General features: G+C 39.2%; 1 long non-coding RNA gene across 1 annotated transcript in view; it reads left to right on the top strand.

The window, feature by feature from the left end:
* LOC147580722 (uncharacterized) overlaps nt 1-19662 on the top strand; it is a 330825-nt gene extending 311163 nt beyond the window's left edge. The window contains exon 4 of the long non-coding RNA XR_015251034.1: nt 18234-19662. This is a non-coding gene — a long non-coding RNA (uncharacterized LOC147580722). The remainder of the gene's footprint in view (nt 1-18233) is intronic.
* Nucleotides 19663-19953: the final 291 nt, after the last annotated feature.

The following is a 19953-nucleotide window of genomic DNA, read 5'->3' as shown; positions in this document are numbered from 1 at the left end:
AATAGAGCTATTACTGTTTACATTCAAGTGATTTACCTGAAGGAGATCCTCTTGTCTTGCTTTCTCTTGGAGAAAATAATAATGAATTCACACACACACACACACACACACACACACACACACACACACACACAAGATATAAAGGAAAAATGCCAGATCTGTTTAAATCCAAATTCCTGCTGGTACTCTGATACTGGCATATGCTGTTCTTTGTGCTAAGAACAGGAAGTCCCAATCTTCAAAACATTTTGTAGGTAGTTTTATTGACTACAAATTCTCTCACAGCAAAGGTCCTATCTCACATGTAAGAATCAGAAAGCTGCTTCAGAATTTGATAAATAACACCCAACCTTTTGTTTTATTTCATGAGTGGTTCAGAGAGAAAGACACTCTATCTCAGTATTTCCGAAGCCTGGCTGCATGTGAGAATCCCCTGGAGACTGTTTGAAGCCTACCGGGTTCTCCTTGCCCCAGAGGTATTGGTTCCATTTTTCTAGGATGGAGCTGAGGCTTTTTGTTTCTAAAAGCTGCTCGGATGAGTCGAAAGGGGCAGCTAGGCTTGAGCAACACTGCAGCCTTGGGGAGACACTCGTCACTAGAATAGAGGACAGACATGGATGCTGGAAACATGTATAAGCAGCTGAACGAAGGGGAGAAGGGGAGCCAAAAGAAGGCAGATACTCGTTGGGTCTGAGCTCACCAGCCATTACTGGAAATAGCTATTATTTAATCTTCCTACTCTATGGCATTTACGTGGCATAAAGGAAAGATCCTGACCTTGGCATTGAGCAAGTGACTTGGTTTCTGATGACAGGACCATCCCAATAGTTCAGATTCAAAGACTGAGAGGCAAGCTTAGTAGAGTTGCTGCTTTAATGATGCTATTTCCCATGAATGTGAGGTCAATCTCAAGTTGGCTGGAGCTAGGATTCAGAGGTTAAAAATAAAAAATTGAAGGGGCACCTGGGTGGCTCAGTCGGTTAAGGGTTCGACGTCAGCTAATGTCATGATCTCATGGTTCATAGGTTCAAACCCCATGTCAAGCTCTGTGCTGACAGCTCAGAGCCTGGAGCCTGCTTCAGATTCTGTGTCTCCCTCTCTCTCTGCCCCTCCCCTGCTTATGCCCTGCCTCTCTCTCTCTCAAAAATAAGTAAACATTAAAAAAATTAATAAGTAAAAAATAGAAAATGATTTTTCCCATTAATAATGAATATTAATCCACCATGAAAAAGAATGAAATCTTGCCATTTATGACAACGTAGGTGAAACTAGAGGGTATTATGTTAAGTGACGTTAGTCACACAGAAAAAGATAAATACTGCATAAATGCGTATATGTGGAATCTAAAAAAAAAAAAAGAAACAAACAAACAAAACAACACAGAAACAGACACAGAAAATGGAGCAAGTTGGTGGTTTTCAGAGGAAGTGGGGGTGGAGGGATGACCAAAGAAGTAGAAACTAGTTCTTTGTTTAGAAAACAATTTATTTAGTCTGAGAGAGTGAGAGCATGAGCAGGGGAGGGGCAGAGAGAGAGAGAGAAAGAGAGAGAGAGAGAGAGAGAGAGAGAGAATCCCAAGCAGGTTCCATGCTGTCAGTGCAGCCCCTACCCCTGACGTGGGACTCAGTTTCACAAAGAGATCAAGACCTGAGCTGGGATCAAGAGTCAGACCCTTGACTGACTGAGCCACCCGGGCGCCCCAGAAACTTCCAGTTCTAAAATAAGTCATGGGGATGTAATGTACAACACAGAGAGTATAGTCAATAATATTGTAATAACTTTTTACGGTGACAGATGGTAACTAGATCTATTGTGGTGATCGCTTCATAATATATAACAAACACTGAATGACTATCTTGAACACTTCAAGTCAATAAAGAATTGTATGTCAAATCCCTTGCAGCCTCCAACTTACTGCCTCCCACTCTCTGCCATTGGTCTGCTGTTGGTGGGTGCCTCCACTTCTGGTCCATCTTTACCTTCATATATATATATTTTAATATCTGTAGCCACATCCCTTTCTTATCCTCCTCCTACCTTCCCTTCCAGGGTAAGAAAAATGGCTGTATTTCTTACCCTAGCTTGGATCTGTAATGCTGCCCTCCTTCCTAAGGATTCTTCTTCAAGTCCAGTTCTGTCTGCTCTATACTAGTTCCTACTGGTTCATAGGGCCATTTCTCCATTGTTCTAGTGTTTTCTCCTTTTCAAGGCCTCTGGCCCAGTTGCTAAATTTTCTCATAATTCTGAGCAAATAATTTCTGGGAAAACTGGTGCTCTTTTCTCCAACTGGGGGATTTGGGTACCTGGAGAATTAGGTAGTCTAAAAAAAAAATATTTTTAAGGCTAAGTCCTGACCCTGACTCGCAATTATTAAAAAAAATGGGGAAAACACTACGGGTTTAAAAGTTGTTATAGAGATTACAATGATATAATACATTCCAAGTAGCTGGCCTACATTGGCACATCCCAACTTTGGGCATCTGTCTCCCCTGTATTCCCTAAGGGGAAGGAACTGTGATATGGATCCCATCCAGATTGTTAGTAGTATTTAGTGTCTCAGGTTTGAAACATATGGGATATGTTCATCAAGTTTCAAAGGAAGAAGGGTGACAAGCTTTTTCATTTTCTCTAAATTAAGAACAGTTTATAATTTCTTTTTATGATATAATCATATAGCTTATTATTGACAAAATATTGGGGTTCATGAATTTAGAAATAAAAATATGCGCAGGTGGACCGTAGGGTAGCATTTATGTTGATGATCTCTGGATTGCACTGAAGATATTAACATTTGTTTCAGGAAGTTCTGGGCCTCCCCACCCCTTTTAAGTAGTCTTTATTTTTAAGTAGTTTTAGATTTACAACAAAATTGAGCAGAAAGTACAGACAGTTACTATTTGCCCCCCACCATGCATGTGTAACCTCCCCCACCATCAATATCCTGCACCCAAATAATCCAATTTTCTTTACAACTGGTGAACCTATTATTGACTATGACATATATTGACATATAATTTGACATAATAATATTGACATTTTGACACATTGACATATTATTATCACTCAAATTCCACAGTTTACATTAAGGTTCACTGGTTATACATTCTATGGATTTTGACACTTGTATAATGACATGTATCTGCCATTATAGTTCCATGCAGAAGAGTTTTACCATACTAAAAATCCTCTGTGTGCCACATATTCATTCCTCCCTCCCTATAACTCCTGGAAACTACTGAACTATATCCATAGTTTTGCCTTTTCCAGAATGTCATGTAGTTGGAATAATACAGTGTGTGGCTTCTTTTGCTTCTTAATATGCATTTAAGATTCCTCTATGTCTTTCCATGTCTCAGGAGCTCATTTCTTTTTAATGGTGAGTAATATTCCATTGTTCGGATATACCACAGTTTATGTATCCATTCATCTGCTAAAGGACATCTTGGTTGCTTCCAAGTTTTAGAGATTATGAATAAAGCAACTATAAATATCCGTGTATAGGTTTTTGTTTGGACATGTTTTCAACTCATTTGGGTAAATACCAATGAACACAGTTGCTGGATCATAAAAGCTCTATTTTTTGTTGTTTCAAAATTCATTGTCACTGACATTTACATGGTAGACTAAATCCACTTTAGAATGGGTAAGAGAACTTTCAATCAGATCCACTGTTCAAGTGGGATCCTGCACCCCAATAGATTACTTTTCTGAAGAATACAAATGTTGCAATTTCAGATACTTTTAGTATATTGAATAATATGCCTTATGCTATGGGGGGTTCCCAGTGAAGAAATTCATTGTTCCGTCTCATGTGTCATGATTTTCAAAGTGTTACCTCAACATATATACTGTATCAAAGCTATGCCTACTTAAACCCCACTGTAAATGAGTAATTGAGCATATCTGCTGAACTGGTAAGGCAGGTCTACCGGAACGGTCTTTAGAAAGGGAAATGAAAATAAAAGTTCCTGTGTGAAGGAAGATTGGCCCTTTATAATAATAAAGGGTTTTTATAATAAAGCATTGGTTATAAGAGGGAAGTGATCCTGAAAACAGCATGATTGTGGTCTCCTAGATGCATCCTACAACCTAGCTCCCCCTGGATGTACATCTAGGGCAATGGAGAGCAGAGATTGTATCTTAAAGCTGAAATGAGTTTGTTTGTTTTTTTTCCTAAAAGATTTACCGAAATTTTATTTTAGGAACTTTAGACCAGAGTGTAACCAGAGGGGAAACAAAGCATTCCTCCTTCCACCTAGCCACAGATAACTCTGCAGATTTAGCAAAACAAGCCACCAGTGGGTTGTGAAGAACATGGGAATCTGTGAACGGCAGTATTAAAACCCGCTAGATTTGTGGCAGGCACAACAAGGATGTTGTAGTTACCAGGTAGAGCATCCGTGGAGATGCTCAGTAGAGCGGACTTGTATGAAAGTGTATGTGTATTAACACTTAGGAACTCCTAGCAATTAAAGTGAGACTTTGAGGGATGGAAACACCCCAGGCCTGGGGAGCAACAAGATGGAAGGGGCCTGGGTCTCTAGCTGGCCTCATGAAGCCACCCCACAGTACTGGCCCCCTGGCCAACTCCCTTTTACCATTCAAAGCAAAAGAAATCATCATCTCTACCTAGCCAGTATTACATTTGGTCTCTGCTAACTGCGGTGGGTCTTGTATTCTGGTGATACCCCTGTTTCTCAGTGAGCCTGCCCCCCACAGCGTATGCTCATGCTACCTCCTGGCCTGCTCTGTGGATTCTCCTCCACAAAACCTACACCCATTTCCTAAACCCCTCTTTTCTGGAGAACATATATGTGATTTGACAATGTCACCCAGGTCTCTGTTAGGACTTTCCTTAAGAAACTGAAATTTTATAAGTGGCTAATATTATCTGTATTTTATTTTATTTTTTTTTTCAACGTTTATTTATTTTTCAGACAGAGAGAGACAGAGCATGAACGGGGGAGGGGCAGAGAGAGAGGGAGACACAGAATCGGAAACAGGCTCCAGGCTCCGAGCCATCAGCCCAGAGCCTGACGCGGGGCTCGAGCTCACGGACCGCGAGATCGCGAAATCCCGCGAGATCGCGAGATCGCGAGATCCCGCGAGATCGCGAGATCGTGACCTGGCTGAAGTCGGACGCTTAACCGACTGCGCCACCCAGGCGCCCCTATTATCTGTATTTTAACAAAGGATTTTATTATGTTAGAAAAATAAGTGACCAATGGTAGGGATGTCAGCCCTGGTGACAGACCTATTGAGGTGACATTTTCGTTCACTAAGATCTATAGGTATCCCTCAGTGATACTCAGATTACCCCTCCCATGAACATGGCTGACCATGAACATGAAGAAATCCACAGCACTATCCCACATGTGCCTTTCGAGCAATCTCAGTATATTTCCTACAGTAAGACTAAACTGAGTTGCTTCCACTATGGAAACTAAATACTTCCAAGATGTAAGACTAAAAATATTAAAATAATAAAGAAAGTAAAAGGCATTCACATAGTTAAAACTCAAGGATGTTCACGTAAATACAGTTACAAATACAAAGCCATTTAATTCAAACCCAAACATGCCTAGTGATTGCATCTTTGTTTCAACTTGTACCTTGTGAGCGTTTGCTTTGCATGACATAAGATGCCTTGAACAGTGTCTATCACATTGTTAGTGACTAACGAATACTTTTCAATGAATGATGGATGACTCTGCTATGTCAGCAATATAGGTAAGTAAGTAAATCTCTATTTGTGAAGCTTCTTATGCATTTCTAATCCCTGAGAAACTGTATTAAGACTGGTATGGAAAACATGCCAGCTAGAAAAAAAAATTTAAAAAGGAAGTTAAGGGGAAAAGTTGGGGGAAGCATCCAGAAAGTTACAAGAAAGACAAAATTGAGAACTCTCTTTTCTCACTCAGCACCATATTCCTGGAACACACTTTTTATTCAGGAGTAGAGTTTATTTGAGCCCTCTAAGCCCAATATGAAGCATCAGAAGGTGGGAAAACATACGGGCATGGATTGTATTTATTTCCTCCACGAATGGGAAAACACAGACACAATTGCTGGAAATGTCTAGCAGTAGCTTAGGATGCAGTGGGAAGAAATCCTGGATTCCTAAAGAAACACAGGTGACTATGGCAGATTCAGGCGGGAGGTACACAATTCTACTCCTAGCAGTGGGCACAAACAGGAAGAAGGCACCAGCTTTGACCTGTAAGGCTCACTGAAGCTAAATCAACCACTGTTCAGGTCAACGGAATGGGTTAATCTTCGATTCACTGAATTCCGCATGCCTTGTGAATTGTTGATGATTTATCTTTATTTGCTCAGCTTCTTCTAGGTTGTATCATCTCAAATTCTCTCAGGCTGATCAATAGACAGTTCTGACCAATGAGCAGCCGTTCACTTCAGTCCTTCAGGGGAAAGCACACCTGTACCTGCTCAGTGCACACTCACCCGTGGTGGGCAGCCCCTCCCCCTCTCGTAAAAATGTCCAAACAGGACACCATCTTCATTGCTTAACGCAACGGTGAATTCCCCAATGGAGTCTTTGAAGTAGATTAGTATTATTCTGGTAAATGGTTAACAATGGGCTCTATGGTGTAGGCGGGACCCTCCTCTGAGATCCACCACCTAAATTTCTTTTAAAAGTGTAGACCTAATAAGGTTTCTCGCTTGGTTTTCCTATCCATAGAACACTCACAGGATTAATGTGTGTTTGCCAAACCTTCCAACAAGCTGCCTCTCTCATCCTGCTGTTGCAAATCACCACCCTAGGCTCACAATGCCATCCTCTGCCATCCTGCCTGTCTCCTTCCTGTTTAGCTCGGACCCACCTCTCTCCACTTCACCACTTCCTTCCTTTCTGCTAATCCCACAAAGATTTCCTAGGCGCTCCAAGGTGTATTGTGAACTGCCCTTCATTTTTTCTTCACTAATTTCCCCAAGATTATTTAAACCTGAAAGTAACCTGTCCCTCCTGATCCCAGAATGTCTCTAAAGACAGTGGGTACCCTTGTCCAAAGAAATATGTGGCATCCTTGCTATTCGCCTTAAGTGAAAAGAAGGAACCAGAGAACCCTCTCTTCATACTGCCTCTTCTTGGCTGCTGTTACATTAAATATTTCCAAAACTAACTTACCTTTTGTAGTACATCTTTTTTTCAAATGCCATTTCTCACTATCCTTGTGGCTGTCATCTGCTGGTTTCCAGGAAAGGCACCAAGCTTTCTTGATGGGTTAGGCACCAGGTCCACAAGACCATCCCCCCTTCTTCCTTGTAACTATTCTTATGAATTTCAACAACCCCTTACTTTTATCAAGCACACTTCTGGCTTGTCATTCTCAAATAGCAGTTACTCCAGTCAAAATGAATCATTTTTTTTTCAAATTGTATTCACACTTTATTCTCTCCCAATTCAGTAGCTGTGGTGGTTATCTTTCATTTGGCTGCCGCCCCAATCCATTTTCTACCTTGAGCTGTGCTCCAGGAATTTGTCCCTGGAGGTGTCACCCAGCGCCCTTGCTCCCTTGCCTCTTGTTGGGACCAGCTGATGGGTGTACGGGTGGGAGGGAGCAGGTTGGGGGGCTTTTCCTCCTGTGTCCTCCTCCTTGAACGCCATGGCTCTTGCCATGGTTGCGTTCTTCCAGGACTACAGCTCTGTCAGGTGATCCTTCCTCCATGGCTCATCTTCTGTGACTCCTAGAATACTCTTTTTTCCCTCTTATTTCTGAGTGTAGTTGACACACAGTGTCACATTAGTTTCGGCTTTGCAACATCAGTTTATCAGTTTATACATTATGCTGTGCTCACCATAAGCATAGCTACCATCTGCCCCACTTCATGGCTATTACAATATGATTGACTGCATTCCTTATGCTGTGCCTTTTATTCCCATGACTTATTCATTCCTTAGCTGGGAGGCTGTAAGGTGTGATCTCTCACTATTGTGTGTCCCTGGGCCCCTCAACATCTCTGTTCATCCCTTAAGCCTGCTAGCTCTTCTATAAATAGTCCCTATAAATAGTCACTAAAAGCCTTTCCAGAGCCCCATCAGATCATGCCTTAGAGTCCCCACTAATATAGGACCACAGCTAATATTAATTATTCCATCTGCCAAAGTGCCATGACAGCATTCTCTCCATTGGAAAATGTTACCTACCTTTATGGTCCAAATGCTACTTGCTATATACAGTAATATTCTCATGTGTCCCCCAGTAGAAAGCAGTATCTTCTCTCTCAGAGTTCTCAAGGTATTTATCTGAAGCTCTCTTAATAGATGTACATAATTAACCAAAATCATAATAATAATAAAAAAAAAAACCACTTGTCCTATCTCTGTCACATTTGAAGGTAGAATTTAGGTTTGCCTCCTAAAGTACTAGCTCAGTGTTTTTCGGTAAGTGCCTGCAAATATTTGTTGAATGCATGAAGAAGTTATTTCTCTGCTGCTTATATTTTGCGTGGTTCATCTTAGCTCCTAATAAATACTCCTGTGAGAGTTGACTTAGTGCTGCATTTTCTATTTTCCCCTCTAAACACACACACACACACACACACACACACACACACACACACACGCGCACACACACACACACACACACACACACACAAAGTGTGTGCCACTTGTAGAGTTCCACAATCACTTTTATAAACTTGAGTCTTATTTCTTACATTTTTTTTGTAAGTGTCAGATTTGCATTTCTAACTGCCAATTTATCATCACTGTATGTAGACATCACTACCTTAACCTCCCATATCCCATGTTGATATAATGATCTCGTTTTTAAAAATAGCTCCTGAGCCTGATTTCCATACTTCTGAAAGTCATCTACCTCCTTCTCTCATACAAAATCAGAAACTTGGAATCATCTTGAAATGCAATTTCTCCTACTTTTTGATTCCCACCTCTGCAAATTCCTTTGAATTAAAAACATATTTTCTATCAGTTCTCCAATCACCCTAATGCATTCTTCATTAATTTGTGCAAAAATTATTACTCCATACTAAGGAGTCTTCAATTTTCCCATGTTTTCTTCATCACAATGTACAGAGCCATGCTATTGAGTGCAAGTTCCTCACCTTTATTTTACGGAGAGAGCAATGGGGCCAACAGGGGTGGGGTCAAATGACTCACTTGACCTCACACATCTGGGTGGTGTGGAGAAGCTAGAATAAGAGCTCATCTCATGACACCTGCTGTGGCATTTTCCCACTATCTCAGGATTCAACCTCTAATCTGCTGCCAGATTAATACTCATCCTCACTGACCTATTCATATGATACAAGAATACTTAATGCTCTCTTGTAGAATGACCAGAAGGGTATTTGCTTCTCTTTCCATACCCCTGTCCCTATTTATTTACATTTGTTTCTTACCCACCAAGTCCAGTACCTTACATAAAGTGAACATTAAGGGCTGATATGTTTTAATATTTAGGATAACCCAGGCTGTTGAGCTCACATACCTACTTATTTTAATACGTTAGTATTTTGGCTCAGGTTTCTTAAGATGCATCTCTCACAAATACAGTTGAATATAACTGATTATGAGTAATGGTGGCACCATAAAATTGTGGTACAGAATCTCCCTCCTACAATAAACAAAAGCAAAAGCAGATCAACACTGCAAGAAGTTTTCCAGCATGAGAAAGAAATACAGAATAATTGTAGACTTCAACAAGTTATGACCAGTGAAAGGACAGAAGATTCTGGTCTAATGGCCAGGTTGACAGGATTCCCAATCTTTTTTCTTTTTTTCCTAAATGTTCATTTATTTAGTTTAAGGGGGTGGGGAGGGCGTGAGAGAGAATGATCAAGGGAGGGGTGGAGAGAGAGGGAGAGAATCCCAAGCAGGCTCCTCACTGTCAACTCAGAGTCCGATGTGAGGCTCGAACTCATGAACATGAGATCATGACCTGAGCTAAAATCAAGAGTCAGATGCTCACCTGACTGAGCCGCCAGGTGCCCTGACAGACTTCCATCTTGCTCCCATGTCAGCAGCACAGAGGGTATAGGAAACTTCAGAAATCTTGAAACCTCTTCATACTCTCTAACTTAAAAAGGAGTGGGCTAAAGGGATGGGTAGATATCCCTGGGAAAAGCAAGATAAAAGCTTGTGTGAGTGCTCTGAAAACCACATCTGGACAGAAGCAGGAAGGGTTCCGGATTGTCTTGTTCCAGCATGGAGTGCTAAGTCGGGGGAGTGAGCCAAAGCCCAGAAGAGTTGAATGCCTGCCAAGCTGGGTGGAATGGAGTCTAATAAAGGACATCTGCTGGTATCTCAGCAATAAGAACAAACCAGGGACCTCAGCTCAGCCTGCAGCTGGGCTCAGCCATGCTCCCCCGTTCTCCACATCATGCTCTCCATGCCACTCGCTCAGATGATTCCAGAGAAGGTAGGGATGATATCAAGGAGAACTCACACAAACTATTTCAGAGAAAAAAGAAAACCTGAACAAAGGTGGAGGAAGAAAATAAATGGCTTCAGAACCATGAAAATACATAACAGCGAAAAGAATAAAAAATAAAAATATGTAGGTGGACAAAGGCATTGATTTTAAAAGATAACACAGATGATCCAGTTGAAAGAATATTTAAGAAACCAAGGCAGATTTGTGGCTGGTGTTTTCATCTCTTGAGTAATCCCGTAAGGACACAGATTCAGTAATCCAAGAAAAGCACAATGATGTAATAAAAGATCAGAAGGAGAAGAAAGGAGGTATTATAGGAAAAAAGAAAAAAAAAAAAGAGAACCAGTACAGATAAAATAGACAAACGAAAAGGGGCAAAAAGCAAAAAAAAAAAAAAAAATCATGTAAATAAGGCTTTATTTATACAGACTAAAACTAAAGAGACAGCAAGCTTAAAATACATACTTAGGAAGGCAATACATACAGAAACTGTAGTCCATGTACCACAGGGTGATTAATATTGCTGAAGTAAAGACTCTAGCAAAGAGGACAGAAAATAATCAGAGATATAATATAGGAAAGTTTACCTAAAGTAAATAAATGACTGAATCTTCCAGTTCATAGAGCACATCATGTACTAAGAAAAACTGATACAAAGCTAGTGATATAAAACCACATTTAGTTAAGTTACTAAATAAAGCATCCTTTAAGTTTCTGGGAAGAAAAAGCAAGTAACACACATATGTAGGGAAGAGTCTGGTCCCACAATAGAAACTCAGTTTCTAAAACAATGTACCAAAATCTCCATTGCATCCAATTTATTCTTCACATATAGACACAACAAAAAGGCATTTCCATAGGCGAAATAATAGATTCAATGAAACTCAGGAGCAACAGAACTTTTTTGTAAAAAACCTATTTGAGGAAAATGCAACCAATGAAGAGGTGACTTAAAATTAAAAACTACAGGGGCGCCTGGGTGGCGCAGTCGGTTAAGCGTCCGACTTCAGCCAGGTCACGATCTCGCGGTCCGGGAGTTCGAGCCCCGCGTCGGGCTCTGGGCTGATGGCTCAGAGCCTGGAGCCTGTTTCCGATTCTGTGTCTCCCTCTCTCTGTCCCTCCCCCGTTCATGCTCTGTCTCTCTCTGTCCCAAAAATAAATAAACGTTGAAAAAAAAAATTAAAAAATTAAAAACTACAGAAATTAAGCCACAATGACAGGACAGGGGTTCAAATCTTAATTCACTTAAATACGACTGTAAGATAACACAGCTGGGTAAATATTATTATACCAGATATATTATAAGCCATTAAAAATTAAATATTATAAAAGCAATAAACTGAAGAAAGGAGGCATAGAGGTTACTAATTACCTCATCTTTCACAGAAGGAGTTAATTGATGATGATGACTAAAATTAAAATATGTAAATTAAATAAGTCCATGCTGACTGCAATTTATTGATGGTTTTAATATTTTTTTCTGAAACTTAGAGGGGTCTTTTAGTATGCATTACCTCTTACAATGAAAAAACTCAGGGGGACACCTGAGTGGCTCAGTCGGTTAAGTGTCCGGCTTAAGTGTCAGCTTAGGTCACGATCTCACGGTTTGTGAGTTTGAGCCCCATGTCAGGCTGTGTGCTGACAGCTCGGAGCCTGGAGCCTGCTTCAGATTCTGTGTCTCCCTCTCTCTCTGCCCCTCCCCAGCTCGTGCTCTGTCTTTCTCCCTCTCTCAAAAATAAATAAACATTAAAAAAATTAAAAAGAAAAAAAGAAAAAAAAAAAAACCTCTGCAGTTCTACAATTATTTTCATTTACCCCAGTTGCTTTTTTTGTCACTTAATTCACATCAACATTACTAGCTGCTATTTTTAAATAACATTTATCCAAGGAGGAAGAAACATTTATTCAAATTAGTTTCACCTTTTCCTCTTTCACCTACATACTTTTGCCTTCATTTCTTTGTATTTTCCTTTCCGTGTGTGTAGAGAGGCTGTTTAAATACTTACGACTAATGATTTCCATTTTAAATCATTTATTGCTTTCATCTCTGTTTGTTCCCATGTGGCCGGATTTCGTTTTTAGTGGAATATACATCATCACTGAAAATGGTCAAACTTATTTTGATAAATTAATCACTGAAAGAATTTTTTTAAAGTCCATAGGAAATCATTGGAAAAACCAAGTTACAAAAGACCGGTCTTTTACTATACAGTGAAGCACGGAGGGGATCAGCTTTGGTGAGACTCTTGAGCTACCTCAGGTATTACTTCCAGATGAAACTCTGTCTCCTTCTTCCCTCATATGTTTTAACTCTCACATCTGTCAGTCACCAGATGTGGGACTTGCTACCTAGCTATTGGCTATAGGACTAGCATATCCTCTAGGAAAAGATGAAAGAAGAAAGCAAAATAGATGAGGGCTGGTAAGAATGGGGAGCAAGTGGACACTCCTCTGTGTTAGTCAGAATACAGTCAGGGCTGATCTGGTCACAGATTGACTCAGAATCTCAGTGATACTGCCGCGAAGTCTGAGGAAGTCGGGAGCGCCTCTTCCAGCGGTTGTTCCCTAGTCGTTGACTCAGAGAGCTAGAATGGCACCATCTTGTAACTCTGCCATTGTGACAGACGATCTCAACAGTCACTGCAATAATGGAAGAGAAAATGGAGAGGACTTTTTCCCCACTGGCCTAAAAGTAAAAAACCTCTGTTTTATTTATAGCCTATTGGCCAGGACTAGTCACATGGCCCTGATCTAAGTGCAAGAGAGACTGGGAATACAGTATTCCTGTTCCTGTGTGTTCAGGAAGAGGAACAATAAGACAGAATTCAGGGAATGCTTAATATTACCTCTTCTGCATGACCCGAAACTGAGACAATTACGCAGTTAAACGTTAAAAGAGGAGAAATTAAAGAGAAAACTAAAAAAGAGAGGACCTGAAATAATTATTACTGTGTATGCATGATAAGAGAGACATGTTATATTCATGAATTGGAAGAATTAATATTGTTAAGACAGAAATACTTATCAAGTTGATCTACACATTCAACATGGTCCCTTTCAAGATCCCGGATGATTTATTTGCAGAAATTGAAAATCTGATTCTAAAATTATCTTATACCATAGACAAATATCAAATCAAAATGGATCAAAACATAAATATGGTAGCTGAAGCTATAAATTCTTAGAAGAAAATATAGGCACAAAGCTTTGTGACCTTGGATTAGGCAATGGTTTCTTAGCTATACCATCAAAAGTACAAGTAAAATAAGAACAATAGTATAGGTAACAACAAGAAAAGGTAGATGTCAAACCTAATTAAAACTTAAAATAATTTGTACATCAAAGGACATTATCAAGAAAGTGAAAATGCAGCCTATATAACCTGAGAAAATATTTGCAAATAATGTATCTCATAAGGGTCTGGCATTCAGAAACGTATAAAGAACACTTACAACTCAACAACAACAACAAAAATAATCCAATTTTTTAAACAGGCAAATGATTTTAATGGGCTTTTGTCCAAAGAAGGTATACAGGTGACCAAAACACATGAAAGGGTGCTCAGCATCATTAGTAATTAGGAAAACGCAAACCAACACCATAATGAAATACCACTTCACTCCCACTGGGATGGCCACAATCAGAAACACAGATAATAATAAGGAGGCAGAGTTACTGGAATCCTCATACACTGTTGATGGGATTATAAAATGGTACAGCCACATTGCAAACCAGTTTGGTAGTTTCTCAAGATCTTCTTACCATGCTTCAAACTGGATGTTACTTCATGACCTTCATGAATTCCAAGATTCATCCACATAAATGAAAATATATAAGCATACATCTACAGAAAACTTTGCACATGAAAGACACTCCTAGAAAGACACAAACTACCAAAACTGATGCAGCATTATTCCTAATAGCTAAAAGGTGGAAATAGCCAAATGTTAATTGACAAGTGGATGAATACACACACACACACACACACACACACACACACACACATATACATACACACACCATACAATGGAATATTCGGTCACACAGAGAAATAAAGTACAGATGCCTGACGCAACGTGGATGAACCTTGAAAACATTATGCCACATGAGAAAAGGCAACCACATAAGGCTACAAATTCTATTCAATATACAATATCAAGAATAGGCAAATATGTAGAAGCACAAAGTAGACTAGTGTTTTCCAGGGGTTTGGGGAAGGGGAGAATGGAAAATATCTGCAAATAAGTAGGGGGTTTTCTGTTGGGTTATGAAGTATTCTGGAATTAATATCATTGATAGTTGCACAACTTTGTGAATATGCTAAAAACTACTGAAGTGGACATTGTAAAGAATGATTTAATGGTACATGAATCATATCTCACAAAACAATGCATGAGAAAAAAAATTGACCAGGCAAATTGTCAGTAGAGAAAGAAAGGTATAGAATGGAGTAGAGTATAATCCCATCTATTAAAAATGTATGCTGATCCATTTGAATGTTTTTATATAAAAATATTTTATATATACAGAAGGACTGGAGTAACATAAAAAGAACTATATTGGAGAGATTTCAACCTGGGGGATTCTTTATTGTCTCTGCATTTTGTATCCTTTGAATATTATAAGAAAAATATATTCATATATTAAAACTAGGCGAAAGGAAGTGAATGACTTAGAAGGCATGAGAGACAAACACTGTTATACCCCATCGTCAATGGCCAGTTCAATGTCCTCTATTTTATGAAGTCTTCCTCAACCATCACATCTTTTATCGATTTGTCTTATTTTGTGCTCTCACAACCCACACATTATGTGCTACATAATTTAGTGCCTAATCACATATTTAAACAAACCACCTACATGCGAACACTGGCTATGCTATAAAACACAGGCAAATATCATGGCAGCATGTTGGGCAATCTTTTGTCACCCTCAGTGTGAAATTAAGGATAGCAAAGCCAAAATTGGAGGTAAAGTTCAGATGCTGGGAAAGCATGGACCGGATGCTAAAATAAGTCCTCAAAATAGTAGTGATGTCATAGGTCAAATTGAGACTACACATTCTGGGTTAACATAAAGAAACATCTTATATCTAGCAATTTCTGGGCAAATCGATTTCAAGCAAGCAGTGTTTGGTAAGCAAGCAATTGTAGTAGATCCAGAATCCATATAAAAAGCATCCTCCCGGTCTTTGAAGCAAAAATTCAGTAGATCAAAACCACAAGACTCAAGTGGATAGGCAAACCTCACAATGGTCCTAAAGACAAAGTTCTTATATACAGTATTGCTTTTATCTCTGCATTCATACTATTTCATACATGTTGGCCTCAATTCCCCAATTAGATTCTAAGATTGCAATCTACCACGATTTTTGGATTTAGAAAAGGTGCTCATACTTATTTGCATAGCCTGTAACATTTATGAGATTGAACACCTGACTGATTTTGTTGATTTAATTGATAGAATGGCCAGTTACCCTGCGCTGGACAAGTGAAAATTCATTTTTCCCAAATATTAAGGATCTGGTTTGACTGAACCCAAAGTAACACACTGAATGGTCACAATCACCAAATAAAACACATACGACCTGGTTCACAGGGATCAGGAATAAAATAGAAAACAGAGTTTATTTGTTCCAAACAGCCAGAGTCTCAGACTGGACTCTTAAAACGAATCCCTCTTTCTAGCCTTTTCTACTATGATTGTGATAGCACACAATCATATATTACATATATTATATTTATATATATATATATATATATAATCACATGCCATATATGTTATATGATATATATTATATATTACATGTCATATTATATATGATATATATTCTATATATAATATAGAATATATGTCATATGTTGTATTATACGTAATATATATAATATATACATTATATATTATATGTATATACCACGTACATATATACATATATAATATGTATAGATATACATATATATATCATATATATTATATTATTATAGCAGATAACATGTATTGAGGATGTGTATGGTAAATACTGAGCTAAACAGTTTTATGTATATTATCTCATTTGATAATTATAACAATCCTATGCAGTAGGGGCTATAGTCACATTTATTGTTCAAATGAGAACTGGAGTTGAGTGAGTATAAGAAACTTGTCCATGCCCACACAGCTAGTTGGTGGTGAAGATGTAATTTCACTTCAAGCCTGCCTAACTCCTCAATTCAGGTTCTTTAGCAACATATCACTCTAGCTATACAATAGTTTGCACTTGAATATTACCAAGAATTCAGGATTCCTATGTTATCCTGTCATGGCAATCTGTTCCTCAAAGGAAATACTTGCCTTGAAGGAAATATATGTCCAGAGGATGAAGCCAGTTAGACGTTTAGTCTGCAATCCCAATAAAATATCTGGGGAGCTAGACTTGACCTTGTGATGACTCTTCTTGTAGAGGCTAATTTGGCCAAAGTGGCTACCTTTTTCCCTTCTTCCTGATTCCATCCACTCGCTGTACCAATGCTGAAGAACTGTAAGACTAGAGGAAGTGACCAACTGAGAGCAAGCCCATCAGAAACTCATGTTTTCTCTCCTTGTTCTCCCTCATTTCCCTCCTTTTGCTCTGCTTAATCAGTGACTATATTTAAATATGTCTCATGAGGGGCTCCTGGGTGGCTCAGTCGGTTAAGCATCCGACTTCAGCTCAGGTCATGATCTCGCCCTTTGTAAGTTCGAGACCCACATCGGGCTCTGTGCTGACAGCTCAGAGTCTGGAGCCTGCTTCAGATTCTGTGTCTCCCTCTTTCTCTGTCCCTCCCCTGCTCACACTCTGTCTGTCTCAAAATTAAGTAAACATTAAAAAAAATTAAACGTGTCATGATTAAAGATATATTGTAACACATAAGAAATGAGCAGGACAGAGTTTGACCTTAAGACAGAGGTTTTCAATTTGGCATAATGACCAGGAAGCTTGTTAAGTTCAAAAATGCCAACATCAGCCTATCAAAGGTTACTCTACAAGCTATTTCAGGGATCAGAAGAACCAATTTTATTAGATGATAAGGAAGGAGAACATCCCAGGATTAAGAGAAATGGAAGCAATGTTATCCAAAAGGTGAGGGTTCTAGACTGTTACTCATCATTTCATGCAGCTCACGGATCCTGGAAGGCAGGAATAGACTCTTTTAATTTGTCTGGAACTGATGGCACCAGGAACATATTGAACATATAATTAGTATACTACTTTGCAATGAGAAAACCATAGGTTTCTGTCCCTACATGGCTTGTGAGGGAGATCCAGAAAGGCAAGACATTCATCTGTGTGGAACATTCATATGAGAGAAAAACTACCTTACCTTCATGATTAATAAGGAAAAGAGTTTCAGAACACTGCTTTTTTTAAGTGACACAACAGAGAAAGAAATAACAGAGGAAGAAAAACAAGGCAAAAGAGACAAATGAAGCTACTTCCAAGAAATCAAAGTTTATGGGACTAGAAATCAGAAATGATGCTAAATTAAAAATCTGAGTCCACATCAATCAGAAAGAAAACATCTCGGTGCATAGAGAGAAGCACACAGACAGAAACCTGCAGTGCACAAAGCAATGACTCCCTCGTTATCCCATATTTCAAGCACACAAGAGAGTGAGGGGCAGAACATGACAGGAACATTTGCAGCTGAAATCACTCCTGAAAAGATCTGTTTTGCTCTTTCTCTGTGTTATGTTTTCTCAGGATATTCCTCTTGGAATTCAGTGGCTCTTTTAAAAGAAGATACTTGCAAACACTGGCCTGACCTTTCGCTGAGTTTCGTTGGTCTCTCTCCACAGCTCTGCTGGGGTATCATGGAACATTGCACAGATGTCCTCCTTTACCTTCCCCCCGCCCCATCACTGGAGTACCCCCACCTCAGAGTTTCCGGAAACCCACACCTTACCTCCATCAGCACAGGTCGGCAAACATTTTTCAGTGAGTGAGTGGATGATTTATGGTAAGATGATGTCACGTGTTCATGGCCCACACCACTTTGCCAAGGGTTTTTGAAAATAGAACTACATATTCATAATCTGATCAGCAGCAGTAGAAGCTGCAACAGCGAACATCCTATGTATTCCCCCACCCCTACTCCACTCCTGTGACATGTTTCTACTGCTGGAATTATGACCCATTTGTATATTAGCCTGAAATCAGAGATGATGAGTTTCTTTTCTTCTTCTCCTTTTTTTTCCTTTGTCCCCCCCAAATCCTTTTCTCTTTTTTTTTTTTCCAGTGGGGCTAAAACCAGCAGGGAATCTTCATTAAAATTCACCATAAGGCCCAATTGTTTGCCATTTCCCTCCCCCCGCACTCCCATATCCCTCCTACCCTGCTGTGAACTCTTTGCAGAGCAGAGGAATGACCCGTGGAAATCTCACTGCCATGTCGAGGCGCACCATCCAGGGAAACATTCCAAGCTGCTCCTGTCTGTCAAATAAAGATGACACAGGTTTACTGTCGGTGGACACCCCTCCAGGTAGTTTTCTGTTCATGATTTTATTTTATCCTGGATTTTAGGAAACAAGATGTCTTTCCCCATAAATGGGGGCAAATACTGCTGACGTTTAGAACACCCCTCAAAGACAAGGAGGAAGAGAGGATTTAGACCTTGCACGATGTTAGTTCTTATGGGAGACCAATATCAGAGAGGATGTTTTTCGAGGTGGTTGTTATTGTTGGTTTCATGCCCTTCCTCTTCATTCCAATGAGACAGAACTATGCCAGAGTCATACTTCATATCCATCTATAGGAACATCTGGCCCATGTCTAACATTTAATTTCCACACCATTAGAGTCAAACAATACACGTACATCAGTAGATAATGTAATGCATTATCACGCAAGGCGGAGAGTAGCAATTTATTAGCCTAATTTAAAATAGCCTTCAGCAAAAAAATAGTGCATCTTAATTCAGAGTTCTGAATGGAATGACATGTTTTCCAGTAAAATTCAAAAGTGTATACGCAGACATGCCTTGGAAAAACTTTCCTGCATATATTACCTTCTGCATTATTCAAGTATGAAATATCAATTCTGTTTTTTTTTTATGTTTCAACCAATTTCTTCCATAATAACACAAAAAGAGATAACAACCATAGGAGAATAGGAAAAAAAGGAATTCCCTAGAATGTAAGTAGACCCCCACATCTTTAATTCTTAGAAATCACTACTTGAGTGTGTAGGTTGCTCAAAATTTCTTTGCATATACTTAAAATTACAGAAAATGGCTTGCTTTGAATGTAGCATGAATTTTGCCTCTATTTCTTCCCTTTCAGACATTTCATTACTATTTTAGGTTTATAGAGAATGGATATATAGAGCCTTAGTTTGCCTTTCAAGATGATTAGAATGTTTTTAAGGATGCAAATTATATAATCTTAGCAGTAGCTTAAACCATGCAGCCTGCACGCATCATTGTGATTATTAAAAACAGATATATTCAAATATTTTCCCAGTTCTTATTAATGAAAAATCAATGTCTAGTTTCTTGATGCAAATATCTGATGTAAAAGG

Source organism: Puma concolor, chromosome B2 (genome assembly GCF_028749965.1).
Source record: "Puma concolor isolate L17-30 chromosome B2, mPumCon1.1.hap2, whole genome shotgun sequence".
Taxonomy (NCBI): Eukaryota; Metazoa; Chordata; class Mammalia; order Carnivora; family Felidae; genus Puma; species Puma concolor.
This window is presented reverse-complemented; position numbering and strand designations above follow the sequence as displayed.